General features: G+C 44.5%; 1 protein-coding gene across 3 annotated transcripts in view; it reads left to right on the top strand.

Moving 5' to 3' along the window:
• The window catches only part of COBL (cordon-bleu WH2 repeat protein), a 237,006-nt gene that overhangs the window by 199,878 nt on the left and 19,151 nt on the right, over nucleotides 1-17,977 (top strand). The gene's annotated exons all lie outside the window — the stretch shown is intronic.

Below are 17,977 nucleotides of genomic sequence, written 5' to 3' on the forward strand. Positions count from 1 at the left end.
TATTTACAGCTAGCAGAATTTACAAGCAGCTATTTACAATATATACAGTTATATACAATTATATACAGAAATATACAAAGGATAAACAATATAAAAGCACAACTCCCCTCCCAGAAACCAAGGTCCCCAGGAGGGGCTCTCAAACCACCCCAACACCTCCCCCCGTCCCTCTCAACCTTACCCCAGTCCTCAGGAAGAAAAGAGGTGCAGCCAAGAGGTTAGGGAGCAAGGTTAGTAGGAGCAGGGTTAATGAGATGTGACCAGGTCTAAGGCAAAAGCAAGAGTGAGAGACAAAATGGAGAATGTTTTCTTCTTCTTCCCAGAGTTCTCAGCGTGACTGTGAGAGAAGTAGACACAATTGTTTTTCATTTCACTGCCCGTTATCTAGTTCTTTTACCAAAACATTCCAGCTTGCTTCAAACTAGCACAATCCACCCCTTGTCTACTTCGCTCAGAGTATCGCTGAGAATTATCCAATCTAATCTAAACCAATATTTACACTAAACCAATATATACAAGTTCAGTTCACACTTCAATCAGATGTAGGTGATTCAAAAGCTCAGAACAGGGACTCCCAGGTGACGTTGGGTTCGTGCTCACGTACTGTAGATTCTATTGTAGATTCTCTCAGTGTTGGGCGCCGATGTTACCTAGAACAGAAAACTCCTAACAGCTTGAATTTAAACTCTCTCAGCTAAAGTTAAATTTCTCTGTGGAATACACTGGATTTCACCATTCTCCTGCATTACCCAGTATGTATGACCAGGACCTTCAGCAGAAACCACCCCTCGGACAGGTTTCCCTTCGCCCGAAGGAGAAAATACCCAAACAGTTTTCCCTAACAGATTCTTCTCACGTACAACAGGAACTTTATCACCGTCTACTGTTTGGACCAAATCTGATTGTGCAGGTCCTGCTCTGTTTACTGAACCTCTACTATTTACCAACCAGGTAGCTTCTGCTAAATGTTTGTCCCAGTTTTTTAGAGTTCCACCCCCCATGGCTTTTAGGGTGGTTTTCAGCAAACCATTGTAGCGTTCAATCTTCCCTGAAGCTGGTGCATAGTAGGGTATGTGATAGATCCATTCAATACCATGCTCTTTGGCCCAGTTTTTCACAAGATTGTTCTTGAAATGAGTACCATTGTCTGACTCAATTCTCTCTGGAGTTCCATGTCTCCACAAGATCTGTCTCTCCAAACCAACAATGGTGTTACGTGCAGTAGCATGTGGAACTGGATAGGTTTCCAACCATCCAGTGCTGGCTTCTACCATCGTTAGCACATACTGCTTGCCAGAACGAGATCGAGGTAAAGTGATGTAGTCAATCTGCCAGGCTTCACCATACTTGTACTTTGACCATCTCTCACCATACCATAAGGGCTTGATTCGCTTAGCCTGCTTAATAGCAGCACAAATGTCGCAGTCATAGATGACTTGGGTGATAGCGTCCATGGACAAGTCAATTGACCTATCGCGAGCCCATCGGTATGTTCCATCTCTGCCTTGATGTCCAGATGAGTCATGGGCCCACCGAGCTAAGAACAGCTCACCTCGGTGTTTCCAATCAAGGTCAATGTCAAGTTCAGAGTTGGTATCAACTTGATCAATCTTAGCAGCTTGGTCTGCCTGCTGGTTATGTTGATGTTCCTCAGTTGCTCTGCTCTTAGGCATGTGTGCATCTACGTGCCGCACCTTCACTGGAGTTTTCTCCAGCCGTGCATCAATGTCCTGCCATAGATCAGCACACCAAATAGGCTTTCCTTTCCTCTGCCAACCATTCTTCTTCCAGTCCTTTAGCCAACCCCATAGAGCATTGGCTACCATCCACGAGTCGGTGTAGAGGTAAAGGATAGGCCAATTCTCACGTTCAGCCACATCAAGAGCAAGTTGAACAGCTTTTACCTCAGCGAACTGACTGGATTCTCCTTCGCCATCTTTCGTTTCGGTAACTCTCCTGGTTGGACTCCAAACTGCAGACTTCCATATTCGCTTGTTCCCAACAAGACGACAGGAACCATCTGTGAACAAAGCATAGTTCTTTTCCTGATCAGAGAGATCACCATAGGGAGGAGCTTCCTCAGCACGAGTTACTTTCTCCTCCGGAGGTTTGGAACAGTCTGTGCCTTCCGGCCAGTTGGTGATCACCTCCACCAGACCAGGTCGATCAAGATTACCCATTCGTGCTCGTTGGGTTATCAAAGCCATCCATTTAGACCAGGTTGCATCTGTGGCATGATGCGGTGATGAACCTTTGCCTTTGAACATCCAGTTAAGAACTGGCAGTCTAGGAGCTAAAAGCAATTGTGACTCAGTTCCAATCACTTCAGAAGCTGCTTTCACTCCCTCATAGGCTGCTAGAATCTCTTTCTCAGTTGCAGTGTAATTTGTCTCTGAACCTCTGTAACAACGTCCCCAGAAACCAAGTGGACGACCACGTGTCTCATTTGGAGCTCTCTGCCAAAGACTCCAAGTTGGACCATTGTCACTGGCAGCCGTGTACAGAATGTTTTTAATGTCCGGACCAGATCTCACAGGTCCCAAACCCACTGCATGGACTACTTCTCGCTTAATTTGATCAAAGGCTGCTTGTTGTTCAGGTCCCCACTCGAAATTGTTTCTCTTACGAGTCACATCATGCAGAGGTTTGACAATCTGACTGAAACCAGGAATATGTAGTCTCCAAAATCCCACCACACCAAGAAAAGAAAGTGTGTCCTTCTTACTGGTGGGAACAGCCATGGTAGAGACTTTGTTGATCACATCCTGAGGAATGTAACGGCGACCATCCTGCCACCGCACTCCCAGAAACTGAATTTCTCTGGCAGGTCCTTTGACCTTGTCTCTCTTAATGGCAAAACCTGCTTGCAGCAGAATGTCAATGATTTTGTTACCTTTCTCGAAGACTTCCTCAGCAGTTTGGCCCCACACAATGATGTCGTCGATGTACTGGATGTGCTCTGGAGCTTTACCTTTCTCCAGTGCATTGTGAATGACTGAGTGACAGATGGTTGAGCTGTGTTTCCACCCCTGAGGCAAACGGTTGAACTGGTACTGGATTCCTCTCCAGGTGAATGCAAACTGAGGCCTGCACTCCTTTGCTATGGGAATAGAGAAGAAAGCATTAGCAATGTCTATGGTTGCATACCATTTAGCCTCCTTTGATTCCAGCTCGTACTGGAGTTCCAGCATGTCCGGCACAGCTGCACTCATGGGTGGCGTCACCTCGTTGAGGGCACGAAAGTCAACTGTCAGTCTCCAGTCGCCCGTAGGTTTACGCACAGGCCAGATGGGACTGTTGAAAGGTGAATGAGCTTTCTCGATGACAGCCTGACTCTCCAATTGACGAATCAGCTGATGAATGGGCAACAAAGAGTCACGGTTAGTTCTGTACTGCCTATGATGAACAGTTTGAGTTGCAATTGGCACTTCCAGGTCCTCTATGTCATGATGTCCCACAACTGCAGATTCATCAGAAAGTTCAGGTCTAACAGACAATTTCAATTTATCATCCTCAATCTCTACAGATGCTATTCCAAAAGCCCATTTGTGACCCTTAGGATCTTTGAAACAACCTTGTCTCAAAAAGTCAATTCCCAGAATGCAAGGCGCATCAGGACCAGTTACAATAGTATGTGTCTTCCACTCTTTACCAGTTAAACTGATCTCAGCCTGTAACTTAGTTAACTCTTGAGATCCACCAGTGATTCCAAAGATAGAAATGGACTCTGTCCCTTTGCAATTAGATGGCAATAAAGTACACTGAGCACCTGTGTCAACTAAAGCCCTGTATTTCCGAACTCTTGAACTGCCAGGCCACCTAATGAATACATTCCAATAGATTCGGTTCTCTCCACTATCCCTTTCCTCCTCCTGGCTGGAGGCAGGGCACCCCTAATGCTGAACATGGCATGTAGGGTGTACACAGTGATTGGTGTTGTTGCGAGAGGAACTGCAACTGTTGGAACAATTGCAGTTGCTCTCGGGAGCTGAAGAAGTGACAGCTACTTTTCGGGCATTGCTGCCTCTGTTTCTGCCACTCTGCAGATCCCTGACTCTCTTTGAAAGAGCTGAAGTAGGTTTACCATCCCATTTGTTCATGTTCTCCCCGTATGTGTCACGCAGAAGTATCCACAGTGACGCACGTGATTGCTGCTGTCTGGGTGGAATTTGTCTCCTCCTAGGCTGGAATTGCCTTGCAGGAGGTGGGCGTCTGTTCCTGACTGCAGAAACATGCACCCATTCAGATGATGCAGGAATGGTATCCTTTGCCAGATTGGAAATTGAGGTTGTAAGGTCCTCCTTCAGTTCTTTCATGGTATTCTTAATCTCTGTAGTCATAGTCTTTATGGCACAGATTATACCAGAATGTGACAAGCTGTCCTCAATCTGCCTGAGCTGATCAGTGAATTCACCAACAGTGAAAGATCTTCCATTATCACTCCTTGCTAGAAATTTACTGGCCAAGATGTTAGCATAGGATGAAGGAGCAAGCTTAATCAGCTTCTTCATGAGACCTGTTCCCAAAGGAATATCGTCAGGCTCATGAGTACCATGATCTCCATAAAGCACTTCCTTCACAGCAAACTCCTTCAGAAGCTTAATTCCCTGCTCAACGGTGTTCCACTTCTTGGCAGCCCATGGCAAATCATCTCGGGAAGGATATCTCATAGCCACAGCCAACAGAAGGCGTGTCCACAAGCTAACCCTACCAAGAGGACTTGCTAGGTGTTTGTCCACTCCACTCTCCTTAGTGAGTGGTCCCAGCTGCTTGGCAGACTTGTCTCCTACCTGCAGGGCATTAGCACCAATGCCACGGCATCTCACTAGCCAGCTTAGGATTGGCTCACCTGATTCCCTTGTGTATTCCTTCCTAACTTCCCTGACCTCTCTGAGTGGATCCTTGGAGCCTTGGATGTCATCTTCCTCCTCTTCTTCCTGTTGATCTGGTGGTGCCTGGCCTAACACAATCTTCCTCATAGCATTCCTAAACTCATGGGAACCATCCTCTCTCTTGGCAGCTAACCTCACAGCGCTCCTCTCACTTGAGTATTGTTGTCTCAGCACATCTACAAGGTCTCGCAGACTAACTGCCTCCTCTTCCTCTTCTTGCTGCTGATCACCAGAGGTCCCATCTCTTACATCCTCCTGCGAACCACTCTTTGTCTTAGCTTTTGCCTTAGCAGGTGCCAGAAAGGCCTGAGCAGCAACAGACTTGGATGTGTCTGCTGGAGGATTTGAATCATTAGGGGTCTGACTTGGAGGGTTTGAATCCTTAGGGGTCTGACCTGGAGCATTTGAATTATTGGAGGTCTGATTTGGAGCCTGTGAGTTCAGATCTGCCTTGCTTTTAACAGGAGGATTTTGGTTCTGGTCTGCTGGCTGGGGGTTTGAATTGGCTGAGCTGGTGTCATTAGGATTTGGACTGACTGGGCTAGTGTTACCAGCATTAGTGGGATTGTTTGCCTGTCCTCCTGGGATGCCTGCCAACCCTGACTTGTTTTCATTTTTGCTAGGAACATTCTGATTTTGGGTACCTGCCTGTCCTCCTAGGGCTCCTGCCGAACTCTGCCCGTTATCATTGTTTACGTTAGTGGCAGGAACACTGGCTGTGTTCCCAGCACTTGGAGAAGGAGGGGCAGAGGCTGGCAAGGGGGAAGCCGATAACTGTGTTCCCTTGTTTTGCTGTGAAAGAGACTGCTTCTGAGACACAGAATTTTTCCTAGCTCTTACAGAAGCTGGTTTTGAATTTTTCACCAATAATGCCAAAATTAATATGAATATTAAAATCATGAGGCAAATATTAAAAACTGAGAGAAGAAAAACAGTTTTACACGAGCATGTGCCTAGGCAAACAGTTGGAATTCCTGTCTTAGGCTGAATAACTCTCATTAGAGCCATATTTAAAGCAGAATTTCCATTGATTGTCACATTATTGACCAGAGCTCCTGTAATGTCCTTGGTAATATTTTCAGAGATATTAAAACCAGCATAACCAAGAATAAAATCACCCCAGCTCCAGAACATGTTTGAAAGCTTAACTTTTGCCTTATTATAAGCCAGATCAATGAAATAAGCAACAATTTGACCTTTTAACCAACTAAATACCAAGAAAACAAAACCAGACCAGAGCAATGCACCAACCAAATACAATAGCTGCTTGATTAGCTTCATCTTAATTCCCAGAGCTAATTTCCACTCACTCCAAAATATCTAGCCCCACGTTGGGAAAGCCAATTAAAAATGTGATGGTTTGGGGGTTACCCCGCCCCTCCCACACTTTTGAATTTGCCCCAGCTAACTCAGACGGACCCTGGGAATATAGATGAAGCAATTTATTTACAGCTAGCAGAATTTACAAGCAGCTATTTACAATATATACAGTTATATACAATTATATACAGAAATATACAAAGGATAAACAATATAAAAGCACAACTCCCCTCCCAGAAACCAAGGTCCCCAGGAGGGGCTCTCAAACCACCCCAACACCTCCCCCCGTCCCTCTCAACCTTACCCCAGTCCTCAGGAAGAAAAGAGGTGCAGCCAAGAGGTTAGGGAGCAAGGTTAGTAGGAGCAGGGTTAATGAGATGTGACCAGGTCTAAGGCAAAAGCAAGAGTGAGAGACAAAATGGAGAATGTTTTCTTCTTCTTCCCAGAGTTCTCAGCGTGACTGTGAGAGAAGTAGACACAATTGTTTTTCATTTCACTGCCCGTTATCTAGTTCTTTTACCAAAACATTCCAGCTTGCTTCAAACTAGCACAACCTCTAAGATCATAGAGTCCAACCTGGCACCCAACCTTTCTAATGAACTAAACCATGGCACTAAGTGCCTCATCCAGCCACCTCTGAAGCACCTCCAGGGATGGCAACTCCACCACCTCCCTGGGCAGCCCATCCCAATGCCAATCACTCTCTCTGACAACAAATTCCTCCTAACATCCAGCCTGAACCTGCCTTGTCACAACTTGAGGCTGTGTCCCCTTGTTCTGTTTCTGGTTGCCCGGGAGAAGAGCCCAGCCCCACCTGGCTACAACCTCCCTTCAGATAGCCATAGACAGCAATGAGGTCACCCCTGAGCCTCCTCTTCTGCAAGCTGCACACCCCCAGCTCCCTCAGCCTCTCCTCACAGGGCTGTGCTCCATGCCCCTCACCAGCCTTGCTGTCCTTCTCTGGACACCTTCCAGCACCTCAACATCTCTCTTAAATTGAGGAGCCCAGAACTGGACACAGCACTCAAGGTGTGGCCTGACCAGTACTGAGTACAGAGGCAGAATAACCTCCCTTGTCCTGCTGGCCACACTACTCCTGAGCCAGGCCAGGATGCCATTGGCTCTGCTGCCCACCTGGGCACACTGCTGGCTCATGTTCAGCTGTTGATCAGCACCCCCAGGTCCCTCTGTGCCTGTCTGCTCTCAGCCACTCTATCCCCAGCCTCTTGCACTACGTGGGGTTGTTGTGGCCAAAGTGCAGAACCTGGCACTTGGCCTTGTTAATACTCTTGGTGTTGGACCGTGCCCATCTGTCCAGCATGTCCAGGTCCCTCTGCAGAGCCCTCCTGCTCTCTAACAGATCCATACTTGCTTCCAACTTGCTGTTATCTGCAAACTCACTGATGGAGGTCTCAATCCCCTTATCCAGATCATCAGTGAAGATATTAAACAGGACTGGCCCCAGAGAATATTTTGCACATCCTCTGTGAAGGGCTCCAGCAGAGAGTGGAATAAAGCCCATGGTTTTTACTGAGGTTTGAGCCAGAGGCTTAGCCTGTGCTCTAAGGGATCAGTAGTATTTTGTCACGTTGCTTACTTTGGTTAATTGCATATTTAAACTGGGTTTTTTAGAGTTTCTGGAATTGTTTGCTGAGTGGCCTCGTCTCTGTGTAGTCCCATAGAGGCTGCACCCCATCTGCTGCTGAGGTTGAGGAAAGTTGTGAGCATTTAAGGGCACAGTCTTCAACACGCAATAGATTTGTCTGCACATAGCAGCGTAAACAGTACAGCCAAGTCAGAAATGGCATATACCACAGGCTTTGCACACACAGAAATGACAACCACAGCAGAACTCCACTCTCATTCAGTTCCTAGAGCAGAGAAACAAAAATATCTAAAAGAAGGTCCCTGGATTCCAGGGCTTCCAAGCTGATGTTTTTCCTCCACGGTTTTGTTTTCCAGTACATGAGAGTAACTTGCAGGTGCACTGTTTTTTCTGGGGTGGTGATGGTTGATTCTTGTTTGACCAATCTTAATCCAAATACACATCTTAATCAGCATACAGAGTATCAAATCAAATGTCAAAACACTCTAGCATACTCTTGGCTCTACTTTTAACCTATTAAACCATCCTTGTCTCTCCACCTTTGATATCCTTTTCAGTCATTGCCTGCTTTTTTACCGCAAAAACTATAACGCAGCTATCATATCTCACGGCATGTTTGTACAGTGCCTGGTGGAGCAGAATCCAGACCTCAGCTGGAGGTGCCAAGGGTTAACCCTGTGTAAATAATTGACTACATGCAACGTTTGACTGTGAATGTTTTAATATTAACTGCTGACGACGAACACTGTGCTACACAGTTCTCTTTCTTCATATGCCTCCTTATGAGTGCTTTCTTTGTGTTATGTATCTGTTCACCAAATTTTAATATATAGTGTCAAATGAGTAACAAGAAAACCACAAAGAAGCTGAAATGTTGCTTATGTAGCAGTAAGCACATCTCATGATCTCATAGTGTTGCAACTCTGTCCTCCCATACCCCCTCCTTTCCCATCCCTTGTGTGGTGTCATCACGCAAGCTCCTAGGGGCAGGGAACAGACATCTTTATATGCCTATAAAGCATCATACACACCTACTGGCTGCAGCTTTATAAATAATTGCACAGGAAAAATTGTGTTAAAATAATATTATTAGTGATGCTAGGTCACTTGCTCAAAGTAGGTAACATTAATATTAAAGCTGTCTTTGTAACCCTAGGTTCCCCCCTGTAACCTTAATTCTCCCCCTCTCCCCCCTTTTCTGCACACAATGATAAAGTCTCCAGGAAATGTCCTCACACTCTGTTTTAGTTCTTCATTTCAGAGTGCAATGAATAAAAGAAGTACAGCACCATTCACTCTCAGCTCGCATTCTCTTCTGGAGACAGAACTATTTAATTTCCTCTTGCTGTTTTTAACTTACTCCTCATTCCAGTATCCGTGTACCACATGGGTACATTTAAAGCTCAGAGGACTGAACATTGAATAGTGTCTTGTGTATCAGAATGCATCTCTCCCTTTTTCCTCCAAAGTCTGTTCTTAAAAGGCATTTAACCACTGTGGCTGAAATAAAGTAATAGAATGATCATGGGCATGCTATAAATTGTCACATTTGAACTGCCACCACCAACGATGTGTAATTTCTCAAAGTTATAAGCAGCTGATATTGGGGGTTTTAAAAGGTGTCTTAAGAGTGGCTCCACCAGCCTGTCTCAGGGCAGGAAAAATGCATGAGAGAGGAGTATTTTTTCATTTAAAGCTAGTGGAGGGCAGAGGATGGGGGTGGGGAAACCCTCCTGAGATTGGTTCATGCTGTGGGTCTGGAGCAGGGATAATCTCATTTCCTCCCTTTCTTTTGGAAGAAGTTACCTTTGCCTGTGGTTGGGTTAGTTGAAGCTTCTAGGAGGAGAAGAGTTCTTTTTATTACCAACCTAGGAAATACTTGGTCTTTGCTACAAAGCTGTTAGGGGTTTGATGAGTTAGTTTAAAGCAAAAGCTTAAAAGGATAGGGGTGGGTGAACTTGTTCTGCCTAATTTTCAGCCCATTGAAATTCAAGTGTTAGAAGGTTTTGTGTCCCCCTTGGAAAGCTCAGGAGGGAAAGAGAAATTGGCACCTAGAGAGAATTCAGCAATGAAGGTGATCAAAGGAATTAAAAATGCAATAATGGATGGCAGAAGGCAGACAGAAAGGAAGGAGAAAAACTCCAATGAAAAATAGCATTGTACATATTACCAGTACCCCTTTCCAGACAGACACATGCTGTGTAATTAAATGCTGTTTGTTGTCACCTTTGAGAAATGAGGGGAGGTTTATTTTGCTCTTTCTCTGCAGGGTAGGGTTTGTTTTAGTTGGGTAAACACACTTCACTTTTTTGAAAACAGAAATGTAGTTTTAAGGGGCAGGGAGGAAAATTGAGAAAGGGTTAAACTGACAGGGAGAAGTTCAGGGGTGCAAAATTGCTTAATTAAGACCCAGGTGTCTGACATATTTGCAAGCCTCTGCTTCTGACATGATTTTGCTAATTTCCTTCCTTATCTTTGGCTTTCCCTTTATTCCACAAAACTCTTTGAATTTGGATGCAGTTTTTCTGCTGGCAGATCTTCATGGTTAGGAAGGGATTATATGGTTAAGGAACACATCCTCACAGTCACTGTAGAGCAGGAATCCAGTTTATCCTTTCTGTTACACTCATCCTCTGGAAAAATGCTGCATACATTGGAGCTGTAGAATATTTTACCCATTAGGAAAAGGCTCAGATTGCTAAAGGTGTAGTGCTGGCTTCCAAGACAGAAGGCTCTCTTTCTTATTTTTCTGTGTAAAGCAAGAGAAGTTACTTAACTTCACTGTGCCCTCTTTTAACTTACAACATGGTATTGCACAGGTGATGTGGCTGTATTAAGATTTAAAACCACTTTCCTCTGCCTATTTCTGACAATGCTACCTGCCTGCAGGCTTTCCAGTTGAGAAGCTTTTGCCAGAAACTCGTGTGAGGAGAGGGGGAGCAGGGGCATGCTTCCAGCTGTATAGCAACGACAAGCTGCTGCTTGTGCAGCAGTACCCTGGAACCAGCATATGTTGGGGGACTCCTGAAGCTAAATCATCTTGATATGTAACAAGCCTAGAGACTTCTAGCATTAAGCCACAGAATGATAGACATTTTCTTCTGCTTTCTGCTTAGATTTTCGACACAGTAACCATGGAGGAGGACTGTAAAAGGACCACAAACCCAACTACTGCTGAAAAATTACTTAACTTTCCTCCTCATCTATACATGCAGATTCTTTATTTTAATTAGGTGATATTTGTGGTTGAAGTCACTACTGGACCTTTGTGTTCTATGACTGGAAGATAGTTTAATTTATTTTTTGATGATTTTTGTTCAGCACAGGTATAAATCTAGCCTAAAGGCTAAGTTTGATGCAGCCCCATGGAATTAGAAACAGAACACAAACCACAAGACTTGAAGCAAAAATGTTACCTGTACCTTGTTCACAGAAAGCATACACATTTTTTTTTTTATCAGACACTGAAGAACTTAAAAATGAGGTTATCTGCTGTTATTCAACAGGTGATGAGCATGTGCCTTTTCCTTTTTCTAGTTGCCTGCCAGTTTCAGAAATCTTATAACAAAGACAAGTGGTGACTTTGCTATCTAACCATTCCTAAGCTGGTTGTGAACTCTGTAGATTTTTGCATTTTAACATGCTTTGGTCGTTTGAGCATTACATCATTATGCTGAAGCTCACAGGAGACAGCAAAAATGGAAAGCAGCACTGGTCAGGTCATAGCTGAGGTGACCAGGAAGTCCACCACTTCTCCTAACTGCTCTCTTGCTGTTATATTCTGTCCTTGAAAGAAAATCATGGAATGTCAGGGTCTGGAAGGGACCTCGAAAGATCTTCCGGTCCATGCCGCTTGCTAGAGCAGGATCACCTAGACTGGATTACACCAGAATGCATCCAGACGGCTCTTGAATATCTCCAGAGAGGGAGTCAAAAGTTCTTCCAGTCCAATCTCCCTGCCAGAGCAGGCTCTCCTAGACCAGATCACATGGGAACACATCCAGGTGGCTCTTGATTATCTCCAGAAAGAGAGACTCCACAACTGCCCTGGGCAGCCTGTGCCAGTGCTCTGTCACCCTCACAGGGAACAAATTCCTCCTTGTGTTTAAATGAAACCATGTTCTCAAGTCTTCTGATAAAGCAAACAGTAAAAAGCAGCAAGACCTTTGGGTCATGCTCAGTTAATCTCAGAACTGTCTCCTGCCATGCATTCTTGCTTTATACCACCTCTCCAGCAGGAGATGTGTTACTCCTTCTAATGTCTCCCAGCCCCAAACAGATGTCTTCAATATCCTGCAGTATTTCAAGTGGCACCAAGTACCTGAGTTTAGATACCTGAAACTTAGTCCTATCTCTGCAGTTTGTGTAGGTCTGTGTTGTGTTTCAGTGGTTACAGTAGCAGTGGTGTCCTCTACCTCTGGTACCAGAACATGCAGGAGTTCTTGAGTTAGTTTTATCATTATCACAGCTTGGAGAAAAGGAGTCTGAGAGGTGACCTCATCAATGTTTATCAATATGTAAAGGTGAATGCCAGGAGGCTGGAGCCAGGCTCTGCTGGGTGATGCCCAGTGCCAGGTCAAGGGGCAGTGGGTGGAAACTGAGGCATAGGAAGTTTCATTTAAACATGAGGAGGAATTTTTTTTGCTGTGAGGGTGACAGAGCCCTGGCACAGGCTGCCCAGGGCAGTTGTGGAGTCTCTCTTTCTGGAGATAACCAAGAGCCACCTGGATGTGTTCCTGTGTGATCTCGTCTAGGAGAGCCTGCTCTGGCAGGGAGATTGGACTGGAAGAACTTTTGAGGTCCCTTCCAGCCCCTGACATTCTGTGATTCTGTGATTTACAGACCCATGGGTAAAGCTGCTTTAACTATAATAAAATGACAGCTTCTGTCATTGCATACCCATTGTTTTGCTGCTGGTCTTATTTTCTTTCTAATGCAGCATTTAGTTTAGCCTGGAGAAGAGGAGGCTCAGGTGTGACCTCATTGGTCTCTACAGGTGGGGTTGGTCTCTTCTCCCAGGCAACTAGTGACAGAACAAGGGGACACAGTCTCAAGCTGTGCCTGGGGGAGGTCTAGGCTGGCTGTTAGGAGGAAGTTGTTGGCAGAGAGAGTGATTGGCATTGGAATGGGCTGCCCAGGGAGGTGGTGGAGTCACCGTCCCTGGAGGTGTTCAAGCAAAGCCTGGCTGGGACACTTAGTGCCATGGTCTGATTGATTGGCTAGGACTAGGTGCGTGTTAGATTGGGCTGTATGAGTTTGGAGGTCTCTTCCAAGCTGTTTGATTCTGTGATTTCCAGCTAGGTTTATTGGAGAATTTAATGTCTTTCTTAGGATGTAGACATTCTCATGTCTATATCCCGTGCCACTAATCTGATGAAATACTGCTCCAAATTTCATTTTGCCTCCAACTGTTAAAATGACTGCTGAGGAGTAGTTATGCATTGTAGCCCAAGCTCAGTAGAACAATAAAGGCTGCTTTTTGGTAGTCACTTTGCTCCATTCTGTTCTCTTGCACAAATCTCTGCTTGTCTGCATAAGAAATAAGTGCGCAGGCTTCCAGGAACCCTGCACATTTGCCGTTTTGAGCTTGGGTGAAACACACACCAGAGCTGTATTTTTAGCACCTCATGTTTTACCAGAAAGGCAGCATAAAGGTTATCAAGTTCTTCTCTAAGCAAAAAAAAATCTGTGTGAGAAAATACCACTGGTAATGTTTATCCAGAATGTAAAATGTGGTATCGGAATAAGTGATATTTTTCTTGGATTCCAGCCAAAACAGGACTGTCAACAAAAGAAAAGTGTGTGGAGTTAGAAGGGAAGAGGGCTATGGGAAAAAAAAAAAGGGACCTTTTTGTTTTCCTTTCCCAAGTACTATTGTCAGAGTTTTCTGAGGCATATTTATAAATCATGTGAGCTAGTGGAAACTGCCAGACCTTCACTTAGAACCATGGAATGGTTTAGGTTGGACAGGACCTCAAAGCTCATCCAATTCCAGCCCCCTGCCATAGGCAGGCACACCTCCCACTGGAACAGGTTGCTCAAGGCCTCATCCAACTTCAGAAAATACATACCATATTGTAAATGCTCAACACTAGAAATATCATATTTTAAATCTCAATGCTGGGAATTTTAAGAAAAGCCCCATGGCTCATCTTTGCCTTCTGTCTTGCTTTGTAGGTGAGTTGGGAGATGAACTGAACAAAACAATAGTTCTTGTGAGAATTTGGAAATGCAAAAGAAAAGATCTGCCTTTTCTGCTGCTCCATCTCTGAAAGCAAATTTCATTTTCACTGCACTGTACTCTTTCCTTCAGATGAGTTCTGCAAATTGAATGTTATTGTCCCAGTTGTCTAGATAAAGACATTGAAATCAGAGATTGAGAGGCAAATTATGTGTAGGCACTGCAGAAGTGTACAAGAATGAAATCAACAGAGAGGTTGTGGAGTCTCCTTCTCTGGAGACTTTTCAAGGCTTGTCTGGATGCATTCCTCTGGGTCCTGAGCTAGATTGTATGGTCCTGCTCTGGTAGGGGCGGTTGGACTGGATGATCTCTTTGAGTCTCTTCCAACCCCTGACATTCTGTGAGCCTGTGGCATCTGTTGACTGATGATGTTCATCGAGGAGAAGATAATTTTGCTATAAGGAGTCACTGGGGAAAAGATTCCCTCTGATGTTGGAAGAGAAGTGGGCAGTGCAGTAGACGTGCACTGCATGCTTGGAGTACAGGAATCCCTGTTTCAGTAAAAAATCTGTCTTCCTAGATAATTTGCCTATGGAGTTATCAAGCAGATACTTCCTGTTATTTCCTGGAGAGAGCCCAGCACAGACACTCTTAGTGATAGAATTTGCTCTATTGTAGAACAGTCAAGCAACTGGCAAGAAAGATGCAATCGTACCAAAAAGGTGGTGAGCTGGCACAGCCATTGTGAAATTAGATCTTGTCCTAGGATAGATACAGGTTTATACTTTTTTCTTGCAAGGTACTGGAAACAGCTTCTTCACAGAGCCTTAGAGAAGGGCTCTAAGTGTGTGTCAGTAATTTACTTCCAGCTGTGTACAACTATGCCACAGAACCAGTTTTGTAAAGGAGAAAGCAGTGTTTGCCTTCTGTGCTGGACAGTCATGTTGCTTAGGTGGTGCACAGTTTGAGTAATTCTCCCATCAAAAATGCTGCATCTGAGTTTGCAAATAAATTTCTTTAAAATGCACTCAAAGGAGAGCAAATATTTTTTTAAATTAAATTTATGAAACTTTGCACTGCACAAACCAAAATGAAATTCAGCAGTTCCTTCTTTCTGCTGCCTTTGAGTTGAGAGTTTTGTTTGTCGATCTTCTCTCCCAATTTGAATGCCACAGTAGTTTTAAATCTTTTTGTCAGATTGCTAAAATTGATTTATGTGTGTCTGCTTCATGGCACAGTAGGACTGCAGTCTCCTCTGCAGTCGCCTCTGCTGGAAACTTCAGCTGATTCTCCATCAGGGAGAAATCCATTTACTGTGAGGCTTGCAGTGTGGGTGCCAAGCCTCAGCATCATCAGTTCATGTTGGCTTCTGGGGATGTTTTAGGGCATGTCAAAGCTCAAGTCAGTGGCAAATGTTGGAAGAAATTGTCACAGGATACCACAGGGATTGGAAGGGACCCAAAGAAGTTATCGAGTCCAACTCCCCTGCCAGAGCAGAGCCGTGCCATCTAGCTCAGGTCACACAGGAACACATCCAGACAGGCCTTGAAAGTCTCCAGAGAAGGAGAATCCACAACCTCTCTGGGGAGCCTGTGCCAGTGCTCAGCTCTGGGACCCTTACAGTCAATAAGTTCCCCCTTGTGTTGAGGTGAAACCTCCTGTGCTGCAGCTTACACCCTTTTCTCCTTGTCCTATCCCAGGGAGCAAGTGAGCAGAGCCCTCCCTTGGACTCTCTCCAGCAGATCCCTGCCCCTCTTAAACTGAGGAGCCCAAAACTGAAGGCAGTACTCAAGATGAGGTCTCAGCAGGGCAGAGTGGGGCAGCAAAGAACCTTCCTGAATCTGCTGGACACACTTTTCTTAATGCCCTCCAGGACCCCATTGGCCCTCTTGGCCACCAGGGCACATTGCTGTGCCATGGATATTCTCCACCAGCACTCTCAGGTCCCTCTCTACAGGGCTGCTCTGCAGCAGATCACCTCCCAGCCTGCTCTGGTGCAGTTTGTTATCCCTCCCCAGATGCAGCACTCTGCACTTGTCCTTGTTGAACCTCATTTGGTTCCTCTGTGCCCAGCTCTGTCTGTCCCTGTCTCACTGGATGGCAACACAGCCCTCAGCTGTATCAGCCAAGCCTCCCAGTTTGGTGTCATCAGCAAACTTGCTGAGCAGACACTCTCTCTGTGTCCAGTTTCATGACACTGTCTATTCCACTATGTTTAAACAACCAATACAGGTTTCTGTCTTAGAATCCAAGATAGGAAACCACTTCAGCACGTACATGTAGCTTTACCACCTTGAATTCATCACATCTCTGTGTTCAAATGCACAAGGATGAGGATGTGAGAAAGGAGGCTTCCTTGCACGTGCATTTTGTTGTACTTGTAAGTGCAAGGCAGTTTAGGTGCAAGTAGCTTACTTGGGCTTTAGGGCTACTGCAGAGTCGTAGAGGTTAATGGTAACTAACTAAAGTAAGTAAAGTTAAATACCTGATGCTTCAACTTGTGCTTTCATTTGCTCCTGGTATCAACAAAACAGAACAAAAAAGCAAAAAAGAAGGTACATTGTCATGGTTCAATGTCAGAGAGTATCCTTGAATTTTTTTTCAGGTTGTTGTCTTAAAGGGCAGCACAAATTGCATCTTTCAGGTAAGATTAGGTAAACAACAACAACTGCCAAAAAAGCATTGTCTGGTACTGTATCTGTGCTGCTCTTGAAAAGAGCAAATCTGTTTCGCCTGACTAGAGTCAGTTTAAGTGTAGCTAGAGTTGAGGACTGTTTTTTCAATAGGTTAATCACAAGGGCAAGGCTTAGATGCAATGTCACAGACTTGTCTTAAATTCAGGCAAGGCACATGGAGACGGAGAAAATTCTTTCGATCCTAATATCAGTGATCTAGGTAGAAAAGCTCTGCTGGTCAAGATTTTTCTTCCCAAGAAGCAGAAGGTCCGTTGTGTAGCAAATTGCATTTGTATTTTTGTAATTTTATTTTTAATAGGGCTTTTTCTTACTTTCATCTTCCCTTTTTTTTTCTTCCCTTTTAATTTTTTTCTTTTTCCTTTTTAAAATTTTTTTTCTTTAATTTATTTCTTTTCTTTCTTTTCTTTTCCCCTTTTTTTTCCTTCTTTCTTTTGTTTAATAAGCCAAGACAATACTTGCCCCGATTTTGATTTCAAATTTGTGTTAGATCTTTGTACAAGTTCATCAAAATGCAGGGAGCTATTTTCTGGCAACAATCAGGCCTCTGCAATATATTTAGTTAGAAATATCTCTCAAGGGATAAGTTTCTGTTTTCTCCTCCTCTCCCTCTCCTCATGACGCAGCACTTAGCTGTGTTTATTTTTCATTGCCATTGGTTTGGAGGGTAATGAATGATACAAGATAGGATTTTTTCAAAGTTAATATAATTTATCAATTTTTATATTCAGGACTCTCACCACTCACCCAGGAACTTTTAATAATAATTGTTTCTGTGCAATGGTCATGAAAACATTATACATAGGATAAAGAGACTCTAGAACACTTGAGAAATAACTAGCCATAATACAAACATTAAATCATCACAACTGGAAAGAGGTTCTTGTGGTTAATTACACCACGTGCCCACTAGATGGAGCCAGGAATATCCTTTCTGCTAAGGCAGAAGGCACTCAGGATTAGATGCAGAGAATGTAGAGAGGTTTGCTAAAGAGGCTTTTGAGTATTTAATCACAGAACATTCATCTCCAGACTCCCCTGAATAACTTCAGCTCCCAGACAGTACCCAAACACTTGCAGGGTGTTGTGGTTTTTAAAGAGCTGACAGAAGCAAGTGAGGAGCATGGAGTACAGCCCTGTGAGGAGAGGCTGAGGGAGCTGTGGGGGTGCAGCCTGCAGAAGAGGAGGCTCAGGGCAGACTTCACTGCTGTCTACAACTACCTGAAGGGAGGCTGTAGCCAGATGGGGTTGATCTCTTCTGCCAGGCAACCAGCAACAGAGCAAG

Source organism: Pogoniulus pusillus, chromosome 21 (genome assembly GCF_015220805.1).
Source record: "Pogoniulus pusillus isolate bPogPus1 chromosome 21, bPogPus1.pri, whole genome shotgun sequence".
Classification (NCBI taxonomy): Eukaryota; Metazoa; Chordata; class Aves; order Piciformes; family Lybiidae; genus Pogoniulus; species Pogoniulus pusillus.